General features: G+C 33.4%; 1 protein-coding gene across 1 annotated transcript in view; it reads left to right on the forward strand.

Moving 5' to 3' along the window:
- Positions 1-217: 217 nt before the first annotated feature.
- LOC138911797 (uncharacterized) overlaps positions 218-27748 on the forward strand; it is a 37650-nt gene continuing 10119 nt past the window's right edge. The window contains exon 1 of the transcript XR_011417630.1: positions 218-511. The gene's annotated coding sequence lies outside the window, so the exon portion shown is untranslated. The remainder of the gene's footprint in view (positions 512-27748) is intronic.

The raw sequence follows: 27748 nt of genomic DNA on the forward strand, positions 1-27748 counted from the left end.
GAATTATATGCGTGTGTATATATATAATTATTGTTTTAATAAATCTGCGAATATTCTGACAGTGAGTTATTACTGAGTAAATCTGGGAATATCCTGATAGCGATTCATTACAACATAAACTCCAATCCTAAAGCATTTTCTGATCTTCTCTGAATTCCTAATATCGTTTTCTGTCACAGTCGATCCTACTGTCAATAATTTCCTCAAAGTTCGTAAAGTCTGAAAATCAAAATCAACCATAATATCCTCAAACTTATAAAAAAACTCATCCATTTCCTTTTTTAAGTCCTCAACGTCATCTGAAGAAATATAACTTTCAAGCTCATAACTACTCATCTCCTTTCTCGGCCTGTATATCAAGCTATTATCCTCGTCATAGTCTTCATAAAAATTGATTCGCGAATTTTTTTTACCCAAGTTTTCACGCAAATGACGATACTGCTGCATTTGATTAAAGGCTCCCCACATGAATTGCCCCCTGACTGGATGTAAGGCCTTGTATTCTCCTACCGTAAGTTTTGTTCCTACTGTCAAAATTTTCTTTATAGTCCTTAAAGTCCGTAAGTCAGTATTAGTTAGTACGTCATCGTAGTCCCTACGATATTCTTCAATTTCATCCCTTATTTCTTGAAGGTCCTTCTCAGCAGCACTAGCAGGGCTAACATGAGCAGCATGGTTAATAGCCGGATCAATCCAAGTTTAAGCCAACTTTTTGTTTCGTGGATTTTCCTCGTCAACATCGGTAGGAGCAGCAGCAGAAGCAGCAGCAGCACCAGCAGAAGTACTAGCACCATCACTATCACCATCACCACCAATGTTAGATTTCTTTTTTCGGATTTGAGGTTCCTTTTTTTTTTTAATTAACAAACCAAAAAAAAAATACATGAAAATTTTTTTGTCTAGCCGCAGCAGGTATGGTTATGGTGTGGACCTACTTCATCATCAGTAATGACGTCCTCAGGAACTTGGGTTAAGATCTCCCGCCTGTTGTATTCGTCTTGTTCGTCAACGTCCAAGAGTTGGTAATATGCACCTCCCTTACACGTAGTGCATGGAACCACCTTCGTTGTTAACTCCTTTGGAGGTTCATCTTCTTTTCCCACTGTCACTTGCTTGAATTTAATTTTTTTCTCGGCTAGCGAAATCATGTTTACTACTGCTTTGCTTAGTACTGATTTCAAGTCTAGGATCCTGACGTTCGGTTATATAGTTCCCGTACTTTGGAGATGCAGTCTTATGTAATTCAATTATGAACTACCTTTGAATTTGACTGTCCGGCTCTATTTATTGGCAATTTCACTCCCTACTACAATGCTTTTTTTTTTGTTTTCTTGGTGTGTTGTTCTTGAACCCCGGATGCTTGATAACTGTATCCAATGGAAATAACTCTTTTTTTTTATATTTTTCTCCTCTACCTCCCACACTAAGTTTTTCCTATTTGAGTAGGTGCCCACCGGGAAAATTCCTCTGGAAAATAACATATTTTCAAGAGGTTTCTCCGTACAAGCGGAAGGGACAAAACCTCATTCACCCCTTACATTTCTTCCATCTCTGGTTTCAAAATACACGGGGGTGACACAAAAAGTAAGGGGGAAATGAGGTTTCTATCTGGATCTCTGGCAGAAGAATGCAGGAAAAAATCCACTGGTTTTTCGACTTCCCGCATTATAGATTTTCCACACGTACTCAGTTATGGTTTTCCTCCACTTGCAATATCTGCTTTTCTACACCCTCCCAGTTTTGGTTTTTCCAGACCCTCGCAGTTTTGGTTTTGCACTGCTTTGCAGTATCTGATTTTCCACAATAAAAATCATGTTTTTTGTATTAAATGTTAAATTACAATCGAAGCATTGGATTAAAAATTTTTAATGCCTGAAGCATTCCCGGTTTTTGCTTGGCCGAATGCAGTTCTTAGGTATCCATGGCTTGTCTGTCTTCTGAAAATATCAAAAATAATTAGATATGAATGTAAGACCAGGAATAATAATAAGAGTAATTACCATTATTACGTCTCCGCACAAAATAAAAGGATCTCTCCAGAAATTATGCCTGGTTTGCCATGGCCGATCATTTTCCCTCTGATCAGCTGTTTTATGTCGTGTATCTATATCAAAAACTATGAGAAGAAAAAATAAAATATGACAAACGCAGGTGCAACACTTCTCGTCCCAAGAAGTCTCAATCGGCCTGGCTGAAATAAATGTAATATTTTGAACTAACTAAACAACTAAGTTAGTACTGAAGTACTATTTATACAACCATTTAATGAACACCTCACACCATTTACCACTGGTAAAGATTAAAAACATTTCAAGTGTCACTGAAATGCAGAATTTGTGTAGAAGATACATAGCATCCGGAGGGGTATATTTATTAATGGCGAAAATATCTGTGGTACTAACATTTGTAACGCTGAAATAAAGATATTCAAACAACAATATTTCTGTTATCACTTACCTTTTTCTTGTTTTTTAGAATTAACCGAACGATTTTTCACTTTTTTCACTTTTTTGGACGAAATGTAAAATGATGTGACCCTGCATTATATTCTTGATAATATCATGCAGATAAATTTGGTGTGAATTTCGTTGTAAAGTAGGGTCACACTTTGGCGCCGAATAAATATTTCGTTTAAACAATACTTTTAAGGGACCGTAATCATTAAAGGTTATGTATATTATAGTTATATTATGCATTTTTCGAGTTATCAATACTACCAAATCGAATTTTTGTATTTTAACAACACTTAAAAATGGCTTAGGCCACGATCTGACGATCAAATTATTTTATTTTACAGAAAATGTTTAAAAATGTAAAAAACAATAATAGTTTTCTTTGTAATTTAATGTAATTCCTTGATAAATGTGATCAAATATTTTAATCGTCTGACCGTGGCTTTTCTCTATAATATTGTTGAATCCCACATTTATTCTTATTATTATTTGTAAAAATTTTGAGTAAAATAAATTAATATTATGATTATAGACATTATGATAATAGTTAAATAGTTTAATTTATTTGATTAACAATTATTAATATTTTTTGAATATTTTTGAATATTATAAGTTGTTGTTAAAAAATATTATAATCGTAGTGCCACAGAAATCACACAGCGCATAAGTGGCCTGATATTGATGCTACACAGAAACCCACCCCCATTTAACGCTCAGAAATTATCTATCCCCACACCGCCGCCTGCAAAAAGGAACAGGATTTCAAGAACACAAAAACCAACTTCTCACTTTCCCAGCGGGTGGCGTTGCCTGAATTTCTGCGTGTGTCTGTGTGTGAGTGTGATAACAAAAAATTGCGCTTTAAATTTCTAGCTGTGGGTGTGTGATAAGCTGCACGCTTAAAAAAAAATGGGATTGATTTAAATTGGCAAGTTCTAAGTAAGTGTGTGTGTGTGTGTGTGTGTGTGCGTGTGCCCACCGGGAAAATTCCTCTGGAAAATAACATATTTTCAAGACGTTTCTCCATAGAAGCGGAAGGGACTAAACCTCATTCACCCCTTACATTTCTTCCATCTCTGGTTTCAAAATACACGGGGGTGACACAAAAAGTAAGGGGGAAATGAGGTTTCTATCTGGATCTCTGGCAGAAGAATGCAGGACAAAATCCACTGGTTTTTCGACTTCCCGCATTATAGATTTTCCACACGTACCCAGTTATGGTTTTCCTCCACTTGCAATATCTGTTTTTCTACACCCTCCCAGTTTTGGTTTTTCCAGACCCTCGCAGTTTTGGTTTTGCACTGCTTTGCAGTATCTGATTTTCCACAATAAAAATCATGTTTTTTTGTAATATTTGTTTGTGTATTTATTATCGAAGCATTGGAACTACAAATTTTTAATGCATGAAGCATTCCCGGGTTTTGCTTGGCCGAATGCAGTTCTTAGATATCCATTTCTTGTCTGTCTTCTGAAAATATCAAACATAATTTAGATATGAATGTAAGACCAGGAATAATAATAAGAGTAATTACCATTATTAGGTCTCCGCACAAAATTAAAGGATCTCTCCAGAAATTATGCCTGGTTTGCCATGGCCGATCATTTACCCTCTGTTCAGTTGTTTTATGTCGGGTATCTATATCAAAAAATATGAGAAGAACAAATAAAATATGACAAACGCAGGCGCAACACTTCTGGTCCCAAGAAGTCTTAGTCGGCCTGGCTGAAATAAATGTAATATTTTGATTAAGTTAAACAACTAAGTTAGTACTGAAGTACTATTTATACAACCATTTAATGAACACCTCACACCATTTACCACTGGTAAAGATTAAAAACATTTCAAGTGTCACTGAAATGCAGAATTTGTGTTGAAGATAGCATCCGGAGGCGTGTATTTATTAATGGCGAAAATATCTGTGATACTAACCTTTGTAACGCTGAAATAAAGGTTATAAAAAGACAAAATTCATTTTATCACTCACCTTTTTATTGTTTTTTAGATTAAAATGAACTATTTTCACTTTTTTTTCACTTTTTCCAACAAATTTAAAAATGATGTGACCCTGCATTATATTCTTGATAATACCATACAAAATGCAGATAAATGTGGGGTAAATTTCGTTGTAAAGTTGGGTCACACTTTGGCGCCGAATAAATATTTAAACAATACTTTTCAGGGACCGTAATCATTAAAGGTTACGTATATTATAGGTATATTAGGCATTTTTCGTGTTATCAATACCACCAACACGAATTTTTATATTTTAACAACACTTAAAAATGGCTTAGGCCACGATCTGACGATCAAATTATTTTATTTCACAGAAAATGTTTAAAAATGTAAAAAACAACAATAGTTTTCTTTGTAATTTAATGTAATTCCTTGATAAATGTGATCAAATATTTTAATCGTCTTACCGTGGCTTTTCTCTATAATTTGGTTGAATCCCACATTCATCCTTATTATTATTTGAAAAATGTTGAGTAAAATAAATTAATATTATCATTATAGACATTATGATAATAATGTTATATAGTTTAATTTTTTTGATTAACAATTACACTATGCAGCATCAAAAATTAACCTCGATGAATGCTATATTTTTGGATTCGTTACGAATTCCCAAGTTAAACTGCGTTTTCCTAAAAGTTCCCCGACGCAAGGATTCTTAGCAAAAGGACCTCAAAGTTCGAAAAATGCTGAAATTGACCAACTTTGCGGAGCTCTCAGAGGAAAATGGATGCATGGCTTGGTTCGAAGTTAAAGTTTTTTAAAAGATACACCCTTTATCTTTCGAACCCCATACATAAAATAATTTTAGGATTTTGTTTAAGGCAGAAATAACTTCCAAAAAACATAGTCAAAAAACTGAAAAACATACAGCTGCGGTCAAAATAGTAGCAGTGTTGCCGCCTTGTGTTTTTAAAAGTTTGATGTTGTAATTTTTTCTAATCCAATTAGTCTAATAGTAAAATTATAATCAATACAATATTACCAGGAAAAGATCAATTACAACAACAAACTTTTAAATACACAGGGCGGCAACACTACTTTTATGTTTTTTGATTTTTTTTTCTAGAATTTGTTTCTGCCTTAAACAAAATCTTAAAAATTTTTTAAGTATAGGGTTTAAAAGATAAAGGGTGTATCTTTTAAAAAACTTTAACTTCGAACCAAGCCATGCATCCATTTGCTTCTAAGAGCTCCGCAAAGTTGGCCAATTTCAGCATTTTTCGAACTTTGAGGTCCTTTTGCTAAGAATCCTTGCGTCGGGGAACTTTTTGGAAAACGCAGTTTAACTTGGGAATTCGTAACGAATCTAAAAATATAGCATCCATCGAGGTAAATTTAAAAAGCACTAAAAATGCTGCACAGTGTTATTAATATTTTTTCTACGACTTTTAAAATTACTAAAAATTAAAACTAAATGTGAGATCAAGTCTTTTGGTTTTGGTGTAAATCATAGGATTTTTTAATATTATAAGTTGGTGATTTTTTTTGTTAAAAAATATTATAATCGTAGTGCCACAGAAATCACACAGCGCATAAATGGCCTGATATTGATGCTACTCAGAAACCCACCCTCACTTAACTTTAACCCCTCCTCCCGCTCTCTCCCCCACTTTTGAAACTTTCCGGATGCGTGTGTTAAAAAAAAATTAACATTTTGACAGATTTGTGATAAAACTATAAAAAAAAAACATGTTTATTAAACTGCGCAATAATTGTGATTTGATTTAACTTTAACCCCTCCTCCCGCTCTCTCCCCCACTTTTGAAACTTTCCGGATGCGCGTGTTAAAAACAAAATAAAAAAATTTTCCCCGATAAAACCATAAAAAACGGTTTTCTTTTCGAAAAAAATTTTTAAACTACGCAATAATTGTGATTTGATTTAAATTTAACGCCCCTCCCGCTCTCTCTCTCGGTCTCCCTCTCGCTCAACAAAATGTAAAAAATATGATTTTATTTCACCACAAAATGAAATATTAAAATTTTTTTTATTTTTTTTTGTAATCGTTGTGAGGATAATAAACATTAGAAAGTTCGTGATTATTATTATTAATGCGATCTGTATCGACCATCATTGCAGCATTGATACAGTCTAGATAACAAGAAAAGATTAGTTGACATATTGCAATTGCAAGAAAGGCAAACAAAAGCAAGACTAATAATAGAAGAGTAATGTTCACATGATAGACAAATTTCGGTCCAAGTGGTGTTTTTAAAATGCTATCAATATCAAATTCAGAAGAATCTTCGCCATCGTCTGCTTTATCATCGGATGCTGTTGCTGCTGCTTCTTCTTCTGATGCTGCTGTTGTTGTTGTTGACACTGGGGACAGTTCTTCGCTGGTGCTGCTGCTGCTGCTGCTGGTGGTTGTTGTTGTCGGGGGTGGTGGTGGTGTTGTTGTTGGCGTTTGATTTAAAGTGATTCCAACGACTGCCCATACTAGCAGTAATAGGAATATGTAAAAATGCATTTTTTTTTTTGTGTGTTCAAAATGCTAGAGAGACTCGAGAATATTTCTAGAGTTCTACTAGCCAGCATACAGTCAATTTTATAGCTGAATCCATACTATATGCGCAGTTTGCATTCTATCTTACTTTATTTTATCATTTTTTTTGCTGTTTCCTTTTAATATGCATCCACCCACACGCACTCATAGGAAGCCTCCTACTTATTATTCAGATATACTAGAAAATGAGGACGGCGACGACGAGGACGATGATGTCGATCTAAAATACACAACAAATAAAATAATTGTAGCGCATATATTGAATATAATTATAGATAGTTAATAGTAGTATACTTACAAAATTTGATAGGAAGTCATAATTTGTAATGCGTCATGTTCATCAATCAATTTTTGTTGAATGTATTTGGAATGTTGTTCTCTTTTATAAGCATCATCATCATCAACATCAGCAGCAGCAGCAGCAGCAGCGGCAGCATAATTTGAATTGGAATTCTCTTTATTCGCTTCTTTATTAGTGTCCACTTGATTAAAGATAATATTCAAATTTTTAATATGTTCTAATCGCATATGTATACTTTGGAGAGTTTCTTTATCCTCCGGCGACAGAATATGTAGATATTTTTGAATGAAATCAATAATTATTTTTTTAAACGTCACTTTTTTTTTGGGTTTTTTTTTTTTTTTTGTGCTGTTCTTTAGTTTTTGGTATTTGATATATATATGTATATATTTATTGAATATCCATATGCCAGATCTGCTCGTAATCATTGATGTTATACGTTCCGATGTGGTTCACTAACTGAAAGCTGGTGGGGTTGTGATCCTCCTCGTCCTCCTCCTTCTCTTCTTTTCTCCATCACGGGGGCTCGCACATTGGTTCTGCTTGCAGAAGTAGTAGCAGCATTAAAGCGCTGACAGTAAATTCGCAATTTTTTATTTTTAAAATCGCTATGATAACGGCATTGAACGCTGAAAATGCTTCTCAAGTATTTTAATCTGAAATTTCTACACAGTGGGCGACTCAATTATTCCACCAAATCCATTTCTTTTTTAAGTAACTCTCGGCGGAAATTTTCAACTGCCTCATCGATTGTGGGGAAAGCAGCCGGCATTCGTTCGTATGCCGAATTTCGTTTAAATCTATTATCATGTTGATTTTTTCCCTTCTCTTGAATCACTTCCACAAGTGCGGTCTTAAGTTCAAAAATTAAATTCACTTGGATAGTCAATGTTTCGTTTACAACGAGATCAAATCTAGAGTATTTGATTTCCCTATGATAGGGAATTTTTTTGACAACGACCCCAAGACGACCTCCGACAGCGACTCCAAGTACAAATAATAATATCAAAACCGTAATTATTTTCATTTTTATACCCTTGCAGAGGGTATTATGATTTCAGTCAGAAGTTTGCAACGCAGTGAAGGAGACGTTTCCGACCCCATAAAGTATATATATTCTTGATCAGCATCACAAGACGAGTCGATCTAGCCATGTCCGTCTGTCCGTCTGTCCGTCTGTCCGTCTGTCCCTCTGTCCGTCTGTCCGTCCGTCTGTCCGTCTGTCCGTCTGTCTGTTTCTACGCAAACTGGTCTCTCAGTTTTTGAGCTATCGGGATGAAACTTTCCCAAAAGTCTTCCTTCTATTGCAGGTAGTATATATGTCGGAGCCGACCGGATCGGACAACTATATCTTATGGCTCCCATAGGAACAATCGGAAAAAAAAACTTTAAAAAATTCTAGCTTCGGTGTTTTTTGGAATATTACCTTCTACTTTTGGGGATGTTATTTTTTAAATATATCTGAATTTCGAATTAATTAGTTAAAAAATCGGACTACTATATCATATAGCTGCCATAGGAACGATCGGAAAATTAATGGAAAAGTAATAGGAAATAAATTTTAGCTTCTTTGTATTTTATTGTATTATCTTCTACTCTAGGATATGACTCTTTTTAAATATTTCCGAATTTCAATTTTAATTTAATCAAAATCGGACGACTATATCATATAGCTGCCATAGGAACGATCGGAAAATTAATGGAAAAGTAATAGGAAATAAATTCTAGCTTCTTTGGTTTTTATTGTATTATCCCCTACTCTAGGATATGACTCTTTTTAAATATTTTCGAATTTCAATTTTAATTTGATCAAAATCGGACGACTATATCATATAGCTGCCATAGGAACGATCGGAAAATTAATGGGAAATATTAGAAAATTGAACATTTTTGCGATTTGTAAATTAATAGGAATGATCTGCAAGGGTATATAAGCTTCGGCTGGCCGAAGCTAGCTTCCTTTTATGTTGGTAATTAAACTAATCCAATAATAGGAATTATATAAAAATAATAACTATATTACTATTAATGTCCTTTTAGTTTGTCTTGTTTTACAAATGTAGTTTTGTATGTACATATGTAATTATAATTTTCCTACTGCTCGTTATATCTAAAAAATTTATTTAAATTGCACATGTACATATTTTTAGCACACTTCACTTAGTGTAATTATCGTATTAAGAATGTAATGTAAACAGAATGTAAACAGTTAACACATATTTAGAGAACTTTTACATAAAACGCGTCGTAATTTCTTCACTTTCGAACTAAAAGTTGCGTCTCCCTTGCGATAGGCACAGTTTATAGAAAATAGAAGTTCGAACTTCAGAAATCGATAAGTGACAATTATTGTTATCAATGTGACCCTTGTGTCACTTAAATGACACTATTTAGTATCAATTACGTATTTTCTGAAAAAGCGGTATACTTTTGACACTCATTCGGGAGCAAATTGACCCCAAAAATTTGATCCTAGGGGCAGTGTCATTTTAACCCACAGTTATTAAATTGACACTCAGGATTTTTTTTTTTTGGGTGTACCACAGCGTTTGGGTTTTTGCTTCGGACTCTAAATATAGATCTGGTCCTAAGCGCTGGCGTTATACCAAGTGAAAAACAAAGCGAGTTCATATTGGTTTTCAGATTCTCATCCTTTACGATGGGGATACCATGTGTTCGTAGGTCGCTTGCCACATCATTATTGGCTTAGACCTGGGTAAGAATTTCTCAACTGCGCATATGAAATTTTAGATTTTCTTCAAACTCGGGTACTTTGAAAAGTTTGCCTTGGTTATCATCTGTGATTTTTTTAAAAATTTTTGGTGTCCATTTAGGGGCGCTATGAATTTTTGAAGTTAAGAACTTAAAAAATGTTCTCAAACTTCAAAATAGTATATCTCGAGATATATATATATATATATAAAATTTAGGATTTCTGATAAATTTCGTTCTAAATTCCGGTGTTTAATTATATGTGATATAAATTAATATTCTATAGTCATTATTCTTTTTGTTTAAATATAAAAAACAAATTTATGTGAATAAAAAATATTAGGACTTAAATTATGGATTAAAAAATTTGTTAAAGCAATCATTGCATTAGCTGGTTCAAGTTTTAAAGGAGTGAAACAATTTTAAAAGCTGAATAAAAAGGAAAAATATGGGCAGACCAACTAAACTGAACTTAGAAAAGCTTGTGGTGCCTACAAATTCTAGCGCAATTGTGGAATGCACTGTGTGCAAAAAACGACTGTCGAAGACCAATGGCAATATTAAGCGGCATTACAAGTTAGTTCACAAAACCGACGTCTATGAGGTTGATGGAACCGAAGTTAGACAGGTGCCTAAAAAGTTTAAAACGATCGCGTCCCTCAAAATGGATGAGAATGAATATAAGCAATCGATTGCTTACCTTTTGTAACCGTGGAACTCCAAAAGTGCAGTGGCGTATTTGGCCATGACTGCGAAAAAGATGTGTTTCGCGATTAAAGAGAAGCTAAAAAATCGCATCCTATGCATAAAAATGGACATTGCTAGTCGAAACGGACGCAGCGTTATGGGTATTAACGTGCAATATATGGACAATTTTGAAATCAAAATTTATACTATTGGTAAAACTTTTTGTTAGACACACAGCTCAGTTTTGGATATGCAGTTTTGGAATGCACAACCATGCTGCAATCGGAAGACTTGGTAGTGGGAGATTTTTATCGCGAGTGGCTGCTGTGCGAAGCACACTTGACCAGGCTGTCACCTAAACACTCGCTCGCTCAGAAATTTCAAGAAGCTATGTCCAAACGAAAGACAGTTTTATTTGACAATGACGCATTCCTAGCAGGAATTTATGTGGATCCTCGATTTAACTTTAAGGGTTCCAGTTATTTGAGCAAAGAAAACAACAAAAAGGCCATGGTAATTTCAGAATATGATGTAATCAAACATATTTTTTAATACATTTTTCGCTTTTTAGAAACAACTTCTAAAGGTTAGTGAACTTACAAAAACTAAGCCGCACATGGTCCCGATAGACGAAAGGGCAGGAACATCAAGGAACAGCCGATTTAGTATCTTACAAGAAAATTCAAATCTTTTATCGGACACAAGATCGGTCGAGTCTAAACTTGGGCATATGCAGTACCGGGACAGACTGGACATCGAAAACAATCAGTACTGGAAGATGCATTCAAAAAATGAGCCGGCTTTGGGAAAGATAGCGGAAGTTACATTGTCTGTGCCAGCAACGCAAGTCTCGGTCTCGCTACCATACATATTTACTAAACTACGTACGAAGCTAAGCCCCGACACGTTGCAGAATATTCTTATTTTAAAACTAAACAAAGAACTACTTAACACTATTAAATATGAAGACAGCTCACAATATATGTAAATAAATTGATTCTGCCTACCCTTACTAATATAATGGGTCTTTATTATAAGAAATTTGTATGTTTTTGGTTATGGATAATTTTTCTAAATATCTATTGAATTTAAAAGATTATTTTGTTCAGCGACAAGATAGGCCGTTTTAAAATAAGTAGCAATCAAATCAGTAAGCAATAAGCACCAACCAAATAGGTTGGATTTGTGCATTGATCAACGTAAAAACTATAATGGATTTTTTTTTCCCGAAGATGGAGCTTCTTAGTGTGTGAAAGTGTTCTGACCTCTTAATCAACGAGTCTTTCCTTTGTTTTATATTTAAAAGCGTATAGAATTTTTTTAAATGTTAATGCTAATGTATTACAGTTACATTTTTATACCCTTGCAGAGGGTATTATGATTTCAGTCAGAAGTTTGCAACGCAGTGAAGGAGACGTTTCCGACCCCATAAAGTATATATATTCTTGATCAGCATCACAAGACGAGTTGATCTAGCCATGTCCGTCTGTCCGTCTGTCCGTCTGTCTGTTTCTACGCAAACTAGTCTCTCAGTTTTTGAGCTATCGGGACAAAACTTTCGCAAAAGTCTTCTTTCTATTGCAGGTAGTATATATGTCGGATCCGACCGGATCGGACAACTATATCTTATAGCTCCCATAGGTACAATCGGAAAAAAAAACTTTAAAAAATTCTAGCTTCGCTGTTTTTTGGAATATTACCTTCTACTTTTGGGGATGTTATTTTTTAAATATTTCTGAATTTCGAATTAATTATTTTAAAAATCGGACTACTATATCATATAACTGCCATAGGAACGATCGGAAAATTAATGGAAAAGTAATAGGAAATAAATTCTAGCTTCTTTGGTTTTTATTGTATTATCTTCTACTCTAGGATATGACTCTTTTTAAATATTTCCGAATTTAAATTTTAATTTGATCAAAATCGGACGACTATATCATATAGCTGCCATAGGAACGATCGGAAAATTAATGAGAAATATTAGAAAATTGAACATTTTTGCGATTTGTTAATTAATAGGAATGATCTGCAAGGGTATATAAGCTTCGGCTGGCCGAAGCTAGCTTCCTTTCTTGTTTTTTTTGAGATATTTTATTATGCGATTATATACTTTCCCCGTGGGTGAATGCTTAGCGACTAGTTTTACAAAATTGTGATTAAGTAAGTGCACTGGATGCACGTATGATGTGTGTATATATAAGTATAAGTGTAAGGGTTATCATTTTTTGTCGCTTCTCTCTTAGGCTTCGGGTCTGGCTCCTTACTGATAATCGGGTATTAGCTCCATATATGTGTAGTCGATAGCTTAGTAACACTAGTTTTTATATATAGAATTGTGCTTAAGTAAGCGCATGAATATATATATATATAGAAAAAAGATTAAAAAAGTTTTTTTATTTGTCTGGTCTCTCGGGCTCCGGCTTTCTGCTGATTATCGGCGATTGGTTACGTCTGTTGTCCCCATCGACCTCTAGCGCTCGCCCTTTCCTTTAAGTGATTGTCATATGCTCAGTTTGCACATACTTGGTGATGTCTTCGTTGAGGATAACGTCCTTCAGAGCGTCAGGATTTTTTTTAAACATATATTTGTTCAATCTCTCCGTTTGCCAAATAACGTTCCACCAGTGTTGTCTCAATATATTGAGTGCATTTTATAATTAAAGTTTTCTTCTCAAAATTGCTTTTATATAGGCAACGAATTGATATAACCGAATCTTTGTATTGGAGATTAAAGTGCCTGTAGAATGGTGCTGTTGCATTCAGCACTCCTCCAATATTTTTCTCCTTTTCTATTAGAGTTTTTTGAAACAATTCGACTACCTCTTCCACCGTAACTTTAATATCATCAGCATCATCGCCACCTTCATCATCATAGTCCTGATCGTTTACTGGTACTGCTGGTGCTGCTGCTGCTGCTGTTGTTGTTGTTGTTGTGGGCGTAGTCAATTCCACCCACTCACTAGTTTTTATTGTTGTGGTTGTTAGTGGAGATGGTGCTGATGCTCCCAACGGCGATGGTTGACTCATTAACTCGAATGAAAGGTTTACTCTTAACACATCGTTGGCCGATAATGTTATATTAAATTCCACACTTTTTGTATTTGTTTTGATATTATTATTGTTGATATTCAAAACAGAAGTAATTGCAGGATTCGGAATAGGCTCACAATTTCCTCCCGAATTACAACTGAATAGTAAAATACTTGCTGCGAATATTATTCGCAACATTTTTATTATTTTTTATTCCCGTTTTTGTAGTTTCTAGCTTGCGATTCGACTTCCTACGAATGCTTGCTTTACTTGATTGCTTGCTTGCATTCTCGCAGAGAACGGAATAGAAAAATATTTCTATATACTATAAATTTATAATATTTTTCTAACCTCGTTTGATAGCGGTGTATATTCAAATAATTTATCGTGAATTATGAGACAGTATGCAGATGTTGAGACGGGGATATTAATTTGTGTTTTAATCTCAATTCGTATATCAATGGGACCACTTTTTAGTGATTCATTTTGATGTGTCACATCTAAGACAATCATGGGAGCTTTATTTTTATAAGTTTCTAACGATAATAACGGTTGTGGCTCACACCCGTAGTAACTTTTTTGAAAATTGATATACATATCATATAACAGTGCATATCTATTTAAACTAAAATTTTGATTTAATCCGTCATACGGATATACTTCAGAATTTAGATATACTTTCACATCGACTAAATCACAATGAATATACTTCTTATTTTTTTTAAATGCGATAATAACATAGCGGGGGCGTTCGGTCTCAGCTGCCAATTTGACGCTCCAAATAAATGTAGTAGTCTCTGGAACTACTGGGTTATAATATATATCCCAACTCCTGAAGGGCATCACTAATGGTGTTTGTTTGTTTATCACATTAAACATATACAATTTATAGGCATCGGACAATTGTACATGCGGCATTTTCCAAACAATGTTCGAAATCGTCATTTTCAATTGCGACATTGATAGAGTCATATCATTGCTTTTATAAACACCTTCGTTATCTTTTCCTCTTAATAGAATTAGCTCATGTTTACCATTAAGCACTATTTTGTTGTAGTCTTCAGCAAATCCAAGTAACAAATTCAACGGTAAGCTAAAATTAAAGTTTCCTTTTTCAAGTTTTAAATTTCCATTGATGTCCCATCCAGAATTTTCAAGCAAATGTTCTTGATTTTTTTTAATTGATAGATAATTTTTTAAATCAGTTGTTACACCCAAATGCCGTGTTCGATCAATTTCAATGCCATTCAGTTCATATCGTATTTCACTAAATATATATCCCATACAATTATTCAATAAAGCTACTGTGGTTGGTGATATTACACTATCATCACTTTTTGTGATATACCCTTGAATATGCAGAAAACTTTCGCTTGGCAACACATACAAATCTTGATTTTGTATGGAAATCCGAATTTCATCATTGTTCTCAAACGAACGTAAATAGGGTGAATAACTATGATAATCTTTCTTTATTATTGAATTATCAATAGTCGGTTTCTCGAGCACGTTAATTATATGCGTCATTTTTGTTTTAATTTGAAGCCTAAGCTTAATAGAAATTTTTTATTGCACTCCGTTAATGGGATTTGTTGTTGCTGTGCTGCTGCTGTTGTCGTCGACGTTGCTCACGAGTAGCTAATCTGCTCAACGTTGATAGAGCGAGTGAGGGAGAATTAACTGATAATGCCTTTTTATAGACGCTGTTGTTGTTGTTGTTGTATAAAATCATTTTGTTTATATTGGTTTTAAATGCAATCTTATTGTAATTCTTTCACCGCGAAAATTAATCAAATTACCGTCTTGGTCACAGATTTTTAAAGTTATCGAATGTATTTCTTTTGTGTTTACTGGTAGATATATAACGTTTTGTGGTACCTCAGTTATTTTATAACCAGGACTAACGACAATTGCAAACTGATGTAGTGTGTGGGATGTTTCGTTGTTTATATACGCTCCATTTATAATATCACTAGTTTACAGCCGAAATGCTCCCCAGCAATTGATGGCAAATTCTGTTAGTTTTAGACCCCTAGATCACGAAAATAGCACTAATTTTTTTTTCGATGGCACAGTTTTTTTTTAAAGATTTTTTAAAGTTTGAAATGTTAAATTTCGCACTTTTTTCGAATTTCTTCTTATATCTCGGCAGATATCCACTTGGTTGAGCCAGTTTTAGTTTTATTTTAAAGTCAATAGATCAGAGCTTAACTTTGCCATACAGATTAATATGATTGGATGAGTAATGGCAGCGCAGAGGCTTGACAAAGATGAAAAATGTGTTTTTTGGTCGTCTGTAAGTCGGCTGTATATATCGTAAAAACTCGAAATAAATCCGTTGAAAAATCATAATGGGTACAAACTTAAAGTTTACATCCTACCGAATAGAACAAGCTGGATATGGCCCAAATCCATGGAAAACTGGATTTATGGTGGATTTTTAAAGTTCGGATTTTTCCACTTTTTTCGGTTGACAGAGTCCAAATTTAAGATTTATCATAGGCGGCGACATGTAAACAAAAATAATTGGTGTTGGCAGCCGGGTCACTAAATAGCTAAATCAGATATTTAAAAGCTAGAAAATTATTAAAGTGAATTTAATTTTTGAAATTAAGGTTACTTTTTTCATAAGAATGAACTATCCAAATGGATAGTACTTAATTAAAAATACTCACAGTCATAACGCAAGCAATTTTATATTTTTAAAGGAATTTTCAGAAATTAAATTTATTTTATAATTTTCTAGCTTTTAAATTTAGCTATTTTTTGATCCGGCTGCCGTCACCACTCATTTTTGTTTACATGACGCCGCCTATGATAAATCTTAAATTTGGACTCTGTCAACCGAAAAAAGTGGAAAAATCCGAACTTTAAAAATCCACCATAAATCCAGTTTTCCATGGATTTGGGCCGTATCCAGCTTGTTCTATTCGGTAGGATGTACACTTTAAGTTTGTACCCATTATGATTTTTCAACGGATTTATTTCGAGATTTTACGATATATACAGCCGACTTACAGACGACCAAAAAACACATTTTTCATCTTTGTCAAGCTTCTGCGCTGCCATTACTCATCCAATCATATTGATCTGTATGGCAAAGTTAAGCTCTGATCTATTGACTTTAAAATAAAACTAAAACTGGCTCAACCAAGTGGATATCTGCCGAGATATAAGAAGAAATTCGAAAAAAAGTCCGAAATTTAACATTTCGAACTTTAAAAAATCTTAAAAAAAAAACTGTGCCATCGAAAAAAAAATAATTGCTATTTTTGTGATCTAGGGGTCCAACACTAACAGAATTTGCCATCAATTGCTGGGGAGCACACCAAGAATATTATTTTGTAAACTAGTGTATTACAATGCACGCAAATGCTATTGATTTTTGTGATATCAATTGACTTATCAGAAGTATGTAATATATTAGCGGCTAATGCTTTCGCACTGAATCCTAATAGAGAGCCGATTGACTTTTCCTTATTGAAATATATTTCATCAGTTTCGGAGAAAATTTCCGATTGTAAAGTATTATAGTTTGGAACTAGATAAAATTTAGGACGTCCTTCAGACTCAGTATGCGTTAACTTTCCATATTTTCGTGTTAAAACCTCATTAATATCACTGATTTCATATGAACCTACAGGGATTTTTATCGTATGTTCACCAATATGAAATAAATTATTTCCTACGTCAACGTTTGGAATCGAATGATAAGTGTCCAAACTGATTAGGGCACACTGATAGTTTTGATCAAGTTCAATTGGAGGAAAATAATCTGCAACAAGTACTGACTTATTGCCTGTTAGTGTTAATGTTATCGACATCTTAACGGTTCGCAAGGGAATGAAATCTTAATTGACTTTACACACACACATATATAGGTTTACAGATCAATTCAGGAATTGTGCTCTGATGAGAATCATAGCCATTTAACGAATGCTCTACCATTTCGACGTCTAATAACCTTCTCCACTAAATATGTATTGGGAAATTTAGTTTTCATCAGCTCATATTCATAAAATCCTCCCTTAATATCATTTCCTTGATAATCTTTCAATATATATGTAATGGGATTGGTATTTTGTATCCGTTTGATTTGAAATATCTCAGTTGTCCAGTTTGGAGTGTAACCTTTTTCAAATACATGTTTATATTTACTTATTCGTACATAATCGTCAACTTTGAATTTTGGTCTATGGGTGATTTTCAGGTGGTTGTAAACGGTATCGAGGAGTAATGCTTCATTTAGAAAACTCACATTAATTGGCGCCATCATAATTGTTTTGTGGTATGTGTTATTATATTTGGTAATCAATTTCTTATAGATATTAAGCCATTTAAAGCTACCTTGAAAGCTGAACTCTTTCCACATCATACCTTTGATGGTTCTATTAAATCGTTCAACGATACTGGCTTTTAAAATACTATACGTCGAATAGTGATTAATATGATTTAATTTCATTAGATTTTGAAATGTCTTATTGAAAAATTCTTTACCATCATCTGTTTGTAAATTTTTCGGTTTTCTTTGTGCCTCATCGAAAATGCTTTTCATACTTGCTGTAACGCTGGCTCCAGTTTTGTCTTTAATAGCGACACCCCATGCTTGCTTTGAAAACGTGTCAATAACAGTTAAAAGATAACGATATCCCTTATTATATAATTGATAGGGTATTATTTCAACTAAATCGGCTTGCCATAAGTCATCTATCCCTTTCATTATCACACGTCGTCTGATAAAATTTTTTCGTCCTTGTCTATGCAACTCTTCGGTGAGTTGTCTTTTATCTGTATTCAAGTTGCTGTTGTTGTCATTCATCGTGTGTATCATCTAAATATTTAATAACAGTGGGGAAGCTAACTCTTATTTTAGATACGTCTTCCTTGGGTAGGTGTGTAGAGATTAATTTAAAGAGAACTTCTTGAAGCTGGTTAATATTTTCTTCTATTTTCGCCATATACTTAGCGTGAATAACTTTAGAGTAGTCCTCGAGGGCTGTTTGCATAAAATTCGCACTTTCAGCAACGTCTGATTTAAGGCTTTCTTATAATGTAATTATTTTGCTTGTCATAACATTTATACTCTGTCTCATAGTCTTTAAATCAATATCCGTTTTCTCTTGTCGATTTAAGATATATTTTTTTATACTTGATGCGCTTCCTCCTTTTGCTCCTCCTCCTACTCCGCACGCATCCGATGTGGAATTCGAGCTTTCACCAAATTTGTTTATCATTTTATTATATTTGCCTCTCTAAGCTCCTCTATAATAGATATAATTTCGTTTTTGTGATTGGTATTTCCAGCACTCTCGGATGCTAATAGTAAACGCAATCTTTCAATTAATTCATTCGGATCATCCCAATACTTATATCCTCTATCCTCCTTTGAGTAAGATTTTGTTGTTGTTGTTATTCCTGCTACAGTCAAACCTTTACCAATAAGTGCAGTTTTCGGTTTGAATAGATTTTTTATAATATGTTGGTATTTAAAGGATTTAGTCCCCTTAACTTGTGAATTATTCTGATATTGTCGTTTGTGTGCGTTTGTTCTTTACAAAATATCTCGATAATTTTTCAAATCCAGATTTGAATAATGCGCGGGCTTCGTGTGAAATAGCAATTTAAATAGACCAGAAGTCAATTTCCATTTTACCTTATCAATAATAATAGTATTATTATTATATTTCAATTTACTATTAGCAAAATACCAATCACCATTTTTTCTTATATTCAGACCATACAACATGTCCAATTGTTTTTGACTTTTTAAAAGCTCAATATTACGCATAAACGGTGATTTTGGCTCTTTTTTTTTGTAGTGGTTTTGTTAGATTATATTTGTATATCTGGGTCCATTTATCAAAAAACTTTTTCCTAACACAGATTCTCTTTCTGATAATTTTAATCTTAATTTCTTATTGGAAGAAGGATGGGCCAGAGATAAATTTTCTGTGAAAGCATTTCTTTTTTGTAGATTTGGTGAAAAATTTATATTTCTCATTGGAGTCTTTTTAAATCTATGAAATTTGGGTCCATTAATCAATTGACTTTTTTCAAGCATTGTTTCTCTTGGCTGCATAAAAAAAGGTAATCTAACTTTCTTTGTTTTATTAGGCTTGACTGGTGGTGAAGGTAAATTCTCAATGTTCAGATTACGTTTGAGATTTTTAAAAGGACTTAATTCCATTTCCTCATCATTATGGACATCATCATCATCATCATCATCACGATTATCACCATCCTTAGCATAAACATCAACTGTAGCAGTAGGGGGTGCTGGGAGGGCAGGTAATACTGTGAGGACAGGTGGTGCTGGGAGGGCAGGGGGAGCAGGAGGGACAGGGAGAGCAGCAGCAGCAGCAGATGTACTACTAACTACTGCATTATCATCGTCATCACCGTTTTGAGCGTTGTGTGTAGGAATTAATAAATTAGTGTATTTTGCTCCTTGGCTATCTAAAAACGAGGAATAGTTTGCAAGGATATCTTCGGAAGTATCTAACAAGTCGGGTGGGTTGCTGTTGCTTATTGGAAAACTCGTTCGTTGCGAACTATCAACCACCATTTCGTCTTCATCATTCTCACCCCAACTGTTTCTTCGGTGATAAGGTCTTCTTCTTCTTCTTTTCCCATTATAGGATTTTACTTTTCTCGGTTTATCCCAGTCGTTATCAAGTCTTCTTCGCATAATCCTCTTTGGAGAGTATCGTCTTTTCTTCTTAAGCATTCCAACATTTCGTTTTTCTTGTTCTTGTTGTTGCTGCTCTGGTCTTCCTGAACGACCTCGTTGTTGAACATCATATTTTACCAGTTCACGTCCAGTGTTGTTGTTGTTGTTGTTGTTGTTGTTATTGTTAGGGTTAGGGTTAGTCGGATTCTCAACGTTGTATTTAACCACCTTCTTGTTCTTTCTTAGAAAATTTTCCGCAATCACATTCAAAGGTTTTGTAATTGGTTTAAATGTATTTTCTAGCATATTCATTCGATCCATTTCATTCGACTTCATGCTCCTCAATTTCTGCGTCAACAACAATCTGGTTTGAACCAGATCATCCAGCACTTTGCTATTATTTTTTGATTTCGTCATTGCTGCTGTTGTTGTTGTTGTTTGTTTAAAATCCAATTATTTACTAGTAGAGTATATGTAATTATCGTATATTATATATATAGCTGATACGGAGCTGATCCAAAGCTGATCATGAGCTGATCGAAAGCTGATCCAAAGCTGATGCCGAGCTGATCCAGAGCTGATCGAAAGCCGTGTGTTTGATTTATAGCTGTATAAAACTATCGAATCCCTTTCTATATCGTCCTTTATCAATATCATTATCTTTACTTATGAGAACAAATTCATATTTTCGCCTCCAACATTCCTCACAAAAATTTAAAAATTGTTTAAAAGACATATCGCCTATAACATGATCATTGTAAATATGTTTAATATTCATTTCATCTTGTTTAAAAATTATTAACAAATTAGCGTTGTCACGTATTAAATGTTTCGGTATTTTCGTATAGGTTTGACATAGATAGAAGGAGTCTATGTGTTTATGACGCCCCATACAGAAATAATCTCTTATTGCTGTTTGCTTGTCACAGATTACGTCATCAAATATCATTATTGAGTGTGGTCTAGCTCTTTCTGGACTGACGACTTTTTCCTTGTCTGAAAACGTGAACATGTTTATCCCCTTAATTGGTTAAATCAATTTCATTAAATATTGATACTTGGGCTGATACAACGATTTTGAATAAATGTATATATTTCGAAATTTAAGTCCATTGGGACTTTCGATTAAACTTATCATTACATTCGTCTTTCCACAATTGGATGGTCCCACAATTAGAGCCCGTATCGAATTCGGTAGCAATGGACTATGTGTAATTTTTCCGTTCCTATCCCCCTCGCCACAAATCTGGTCGACGTTGCGAACCTTAATTAGTCTGGTTTGTTTTATAAATCGCATTTTTGTTATTGCTATTGGTGTTGTTGTTGTTTTATTGAGCAAATTTTTACAACTACTAATGAAAATAATATAAATATTCGAGTATATATTTCGTTTTTGTTTAATTTATGATTGTCATCGAAACAGAATAGACCTAAAGAAACACACACACACACACACTCATACATTAATTCAAATAAAACAATAAATAATGCGTATAAATTATAAACATAAATTAAATTCGAATCAGTATCGAATTGGTAGTGGGTTCGTCAACAACTTGATTACCAATCTTCCAATTGAACTTCATTTACCCGGATATCAATTTTGTGGATCAGGCACAAAACTTGTAGAACGTTAGAAACGTGGAAACAAAGGGATTAATCCGCTAGATGCAGCGTGTCGAGAGCACGATATTGCATATTCACAATTCAAAGACTTGAAAAATCGTCATCAGGCTGATGATATATTAGCTGATAGAGCGTGGGAACGTTTTAAAGCAAAAGATAGCGGTCTAAAAGAACGCTCTGCTGCTTGGTTTGTGACAAACGCTATGAAAACAAAAGTTAAATTCGGTCTAGGTATGACTAAAAACAAATCTCGTCGTCGACGTCAACGTAAGAGGAAATCAGGTGGTAATAAAAAACAACGTCGACGTCGTAGGCAAGCAAAAAAAAAATCATTCGCAAGCATTGTGAGTCAAACTAAACAAATTTTGAAACGAAGAAATCCTACGAGTATCGATGAAGCAATTCAGATATCACAACAATCAATCCCACCAAGTTTTCTTCGTGGTCAACGACGAAAAAATATTCCGAGGGTGATACCATTACCAAAAATTGGTGGATTCCTACCATTAATACCAATATTGACTGCACTTGGTGGTCTTGCTAGTGGTGGATCTGCTGTTGTCAAGGCAATAAACGATGTCAAAAATGGTAAAGAACCATTAGCCGAAGCGACACGTCATAACCGCTACATGGAATCAATTGCGATGGGAAAAGGACTTTTCCTCAAACCATACAAGAAAGGCTATGGACTATTTTATAAGCCCTATTCACCAAAAAACTAATAGATATGCTACCCAAACAAGCACTTACCGATATTGATTTAATTGATTTTGGTAAAAAACATTTTCAACACTTTCGTGGTGTTTTTATGCGTGATCGTCTCCCCAAGAAACCATTGACCAACGAATGTGGGATAATAAATTTAGATAACGAAAGCGGTAGTGGCACGCATTGGGTAGCATATTTCAAGAAGAGAAATTATAAAGAATACTATGATAGTTTTGGTGATTTGCAACCGCCCATTGAAATTGTAAATTATTTAAAACCACCCATTGAATATAATTATAGAAATGATCAAAAATTCAATACATATAACTGTGGTCATTTATGTTTAAAATTTTTATTTCGAAAAAATAAAATGTAATATATATCAAAAAAAAGAAAATATAATATTTTTATTTTTGGTTTAACTAAGTGGTCTATGTCTTTATGCCCCCATGCAAGGGTGTCTATATTATTCTCTTTTACATAGCGCTTATCATCTAAATAGTTTAAGGTGACTGTTGTATACTCTTGTGTATAAATTTGATGTAATTTAGATTTAAATAAGTACATTGTTCCAACTTGCTTTATTTTTTTATACAAACAATCTCGAAAATCGTTAATAGTTAATTTAGACGTTACACTCGCCTTTACTCCTTTAATTTTTTTGATCTCCGTTGTTTCATCTTTATTTATTTTAGAGATTTGTATTGAATACATTTTAGCTCTGAGTCCAATAAATTCTTTAATTATATCTCCCTTGCACTCATCTTTCATCATACCTAATTTTTTTTTGTTTATCAATGGTAAATTAAAAACATTATCTTTATCATATTCTGAAGTATCGAAATGCTCATCAATTTCTAAACGAATGTCATCATAAAAATCTATGGTCTTAATATCATAGATAAAAGAATCAGTATCCATATACATTAAATTGATATTGTCCTGATATTTAGGCTTCATATAGTCATAGTGAAAATTATACATTTTAAATTTGGATAGCTCTAGAACGGTAAAGCCAATATAGACAGGCTTATCATAGATAACATGCGCTTTTTTCAATTGAATTGCGAACAAATTATTGTTAAATTGTATTATATTCTTAAAATTAAATTTTGAGATAAGTGCCCTAGCTCCCAATCTTTTACCATTACTCTCCCAACTGGATACTAATTTAATTTCTTTTCTCTTATCAACATTCTCCATAGTCTTACCATAGACTGCATTGTTTAGCAGTTTGAAAAAATTCTTTTCAAAATCATTAACCGCCAATGTTCTGTGATGATTATTGCAATCAATATATTTTTGAAGCCAAGCAGATTGATCAAATTGTAATATTCGATGAATTTTCTTTAAAATCAACCCATGTCGAAGACATTGCTGTAAATTTCTATAGTGAATTATATAATTATATTTGTTTGTCAAGTCTGCAATCAATTTTGGTTGTAGCATATTTTCATTCTTTTTGTTTTGTGGGCAAAATGGTAAATCATTGTGCTGGCTGTGTAAGTTTTCACTGTATTCTAAATCTACCTCTAAAATATAACCAATTGGTTGATCATCAACGCATGTGTTTAAATCAAAATTTTCAAAATTTCCGTCTTCTGTTTTTTCTAACCATTTAAAATTTTTATACGGAATAGCTTGCGACATAGCATATCCATATAAATTATTAACATCTAAGTATATAATATAATTTGACTCTTTCTCACAGTCGTATTCGTTTTTTAAATATTTGTTATTTGCAATAGAATGCCGTTTACTACATTGAACAAGACCTCCTCTAATACCATTCATTATAAAATTATACATATCAATATCTGTGAGTAGTTCTAATTCAATCTTAGTTGTCTTCAACATAGCATCCCACGACAGACCAGGAGTTGTATAATATTGACAAGGATCTAAATTATAGATTTTTTGACATACTTTTCTAAAATTCTCAAATACATCGCATAGCAACAGCACATCTATCTTCAAATATAACAATAAATAATCTAATAAATTTGTGCACTCAAAGGTATTCCAAACGTTTTGTGCGTGCTGATAACTCTCTTCAGAACAGTGTCTATCAGTTAATTGATTATAAAAATTTTCGCGTGACGGTAATTGTGTATCTGACAAGCGTTCAACTGAATTTAAATAGCTATACGGAAATATACCTTTACGTTTAACCATTTGAAATTTGTTCGAGTCTGTAAAAAAGGATTTTATTGTGGTTAGATTTTCTTCTTTTAAATAACTGGCTAAGCTGTCTAAACTGGAAGACATAAATCTAAATGAATCTAAAAATCGAAGTTCTAACCTTTCCTTCGAATTTATAAAAATTTTCTTTGAGATAGATATATAAAACTCTTTGTTTAGCGGAATTATAGAAATTTCACCAGGAATTTTCATTAACTCTTTCACAAATAAATGCGCATCGTAGGCCGAGAGATTATGGAAAAATATTGGGAAAAATTTTTGCTATTTTAAAGTTTAAATTACAATTATTATGCGCTACACCTCTAAATTTTCCTGTTAAGTGACAATGATCTACAACTCTTTTAGATTGATTAGTGAATAAATTACCACATATACTACAATTTTGTTCTAAGTCAATTATTCTTTGTTGCTCCATTGATAGCGGATATAACGATATAGTTACATTTAAGTGATTTTGATATAGCATTAAACAATCTTTATATATACTCTCAACAAAATGTGCTGCACAATCTTCACCATGATATATTCTATATATATCCAAACTATCGTCAAATGAACACTTTATATAATAACTATATGCATACGGTATATGCTTCTGAATTAGATTTATGTTATCTGAAGTTTTCAAGTTCATCCCTTCTAAAATACACTCAAAGTCAGCATATGCTACAAAAGGAACTTCTAATTGATTTTTAAAATTCTTAAATCTTAAAACCGTCATATCATTTGAGGGCATCTCAGTTATAATTCTATTACACTCCATAGTATGTCGTTCCAGTTTATCGTCATCATCGAAATGTTGAAAACAGCCATTGCATAGAGAAATCTTCTTAGTACTTTTCGTTATTTTTTTGCGAAGTAATCTAATGGAAAATCAAAGAAATAGTTATAATAAAATTTTATTAAGTTTATACTTTAATACTTACTTGGAAATATTTTTAATCCAAACATAGTGATATTTATCATCCTTCTCGAGAAGTAATAGGTATATAGTGTGTGTAACGTTGCTAGTTTTATTATTAGTTAAATAATATGGACCGATGATTGTCTTTCCATCGCTGTTTACACCCAACACAGTTATACTAAGTTCAGGATTATTTATTTATTTATTATTATTATTATCCTAGCACAGCAAGTTTACACTTATATTTGTAGCACTAGTCACATTGAATTGGAAAAGCTTATTTGAACAAAAAAGACTTAAAGCTAATACTTATTACTAACAATTTTTCATTATTATTATTATTATTACGTGGGGATTGATAAATATTTTATGATAATTATTATTATTTTGACTTTAGTTTAATTTTACGATTTGTTTTTGTTTCTATTTTACTTGAAATGTTCCTTAATTTTAGATTTAAACTGAGTTGCGCTCCTAATCGTTTTATAATTATGTGGTAGACTGTTCCACAAACGGATAGCATTTACGTAAAACTGCCTATTCGAGCATAGCGTATTATATCTCGGGCATATGAAGTTATTAGTTCTAGTTGATGTAGCTGATATAAGTTTGTTATACAAATATGAAGGTTCTTGGGTTATCACAATTTTATGGAAATATATTAGAGTCCTATAGTTAATCCATGAGATCAAGTTCAGGTCCAGAATTTTATTAGTCAAGTGTGATACATGGTCAAGGCGGTTCAAATTAAAAACATATCTGATGATAGAGTTTAAGGCAAAAGCTGGTAGTTTTGCATATCACGGGTATCGCAGTGTCCAAAAACTTCCACGCCATAAAATAGTGTTGGAACAAGAATCACTTTAGCTACTAACAGCCTTATTTGAAATGGTAGGAATGTTTTGGAGTATGTAAGCTGGCGCAATAAGCCGTAGGTTCGACCTCTAGCCTTCGATATGTGTTTACTCCAGCTAAGTGTGTTGCTGAACGTAATACCTAAATTATGTGCGTACTCCTCAAATTGTATCGGCATGTTGTTGATTACTAAGTTTTGAATACTTGTGGTATCGATTGGTCTCTTAGCGATCACTACACACTTGGATTTTTTTGGGTTTATACTCAAGCCATTTTCGCTCGCCCATTTTTCAATTACTTGAAGCATTTTATTACTAGATCTAACACAAACATTTAACTGATTAATTGGACTACTAACATAGATTTGTACATCATCTGCATACAGGTAAACTTCACAATCGGACAAAAGACTAGGTAAATCATTCACGTACATAGAAAACAATAATGGTCCCAGGACAGATCCTTGGGGAACTCCACGAGTAAGTAGGCTGAAGCTAGAGATCTGACTTCCCGCAACAACTGCCTGCATCCTCCCATCAAGATATGATTCTATAAGGCGAAGTGCAGTACTTGAAAAGTTAAAAAGACTCTTTAGTTTTGTAATTAAAATACCGTGGTTTACAGAGTCAAATGCTTTGCTGTGGTCCAGAAGGGTTAAAAAAGTCACATAATTATTGTCAAGTTGTTTACGTATGTCTTCAACGATATTCGTTATTGCACTTACACAGCTTCTCTTTTTTCTGAAACCAGATTGTTTTTCTGATAATAACGAGTTTTTTTCTAGAAAATTTTGAATTTGTAGTGACATTAAATTTTTAAGAACCTTTGCTAAAAATGGTAGGATAGAAATAGGCCTATACTCTTTATTTGCTTTTAGTACTGGAATTATCTTGGCTTTTTTCCATGTTGAAGGAAAAGTGGAGGTCGTAATCGCAGTGTTAAAAATCTTGGTAATATGTGGGAGGAGTAAAGGTAACATAATTTTTAGGAATTTTGGGTTAACATTGTCTAAACCTTCAGCACTTGACTTAATTTTGAGAATACCGTCTAAAACATCACCTTGATCGACGCACA

This window comes from Drosophila takahashii, chromosome 2L (genome assembly GCF_030179915.1).
Source record: "Drosophila takahashii strain IR98-3 E-12201 chromosome 2L, DtakHiC1v2, whole genome shotgun sequence".
Lineage (NCBI taxonomy): Eukaryota > Metazoa > Arthropoda > Insecta > Diptera > Drosophilidae > Drosophila > Drosophila takahashii.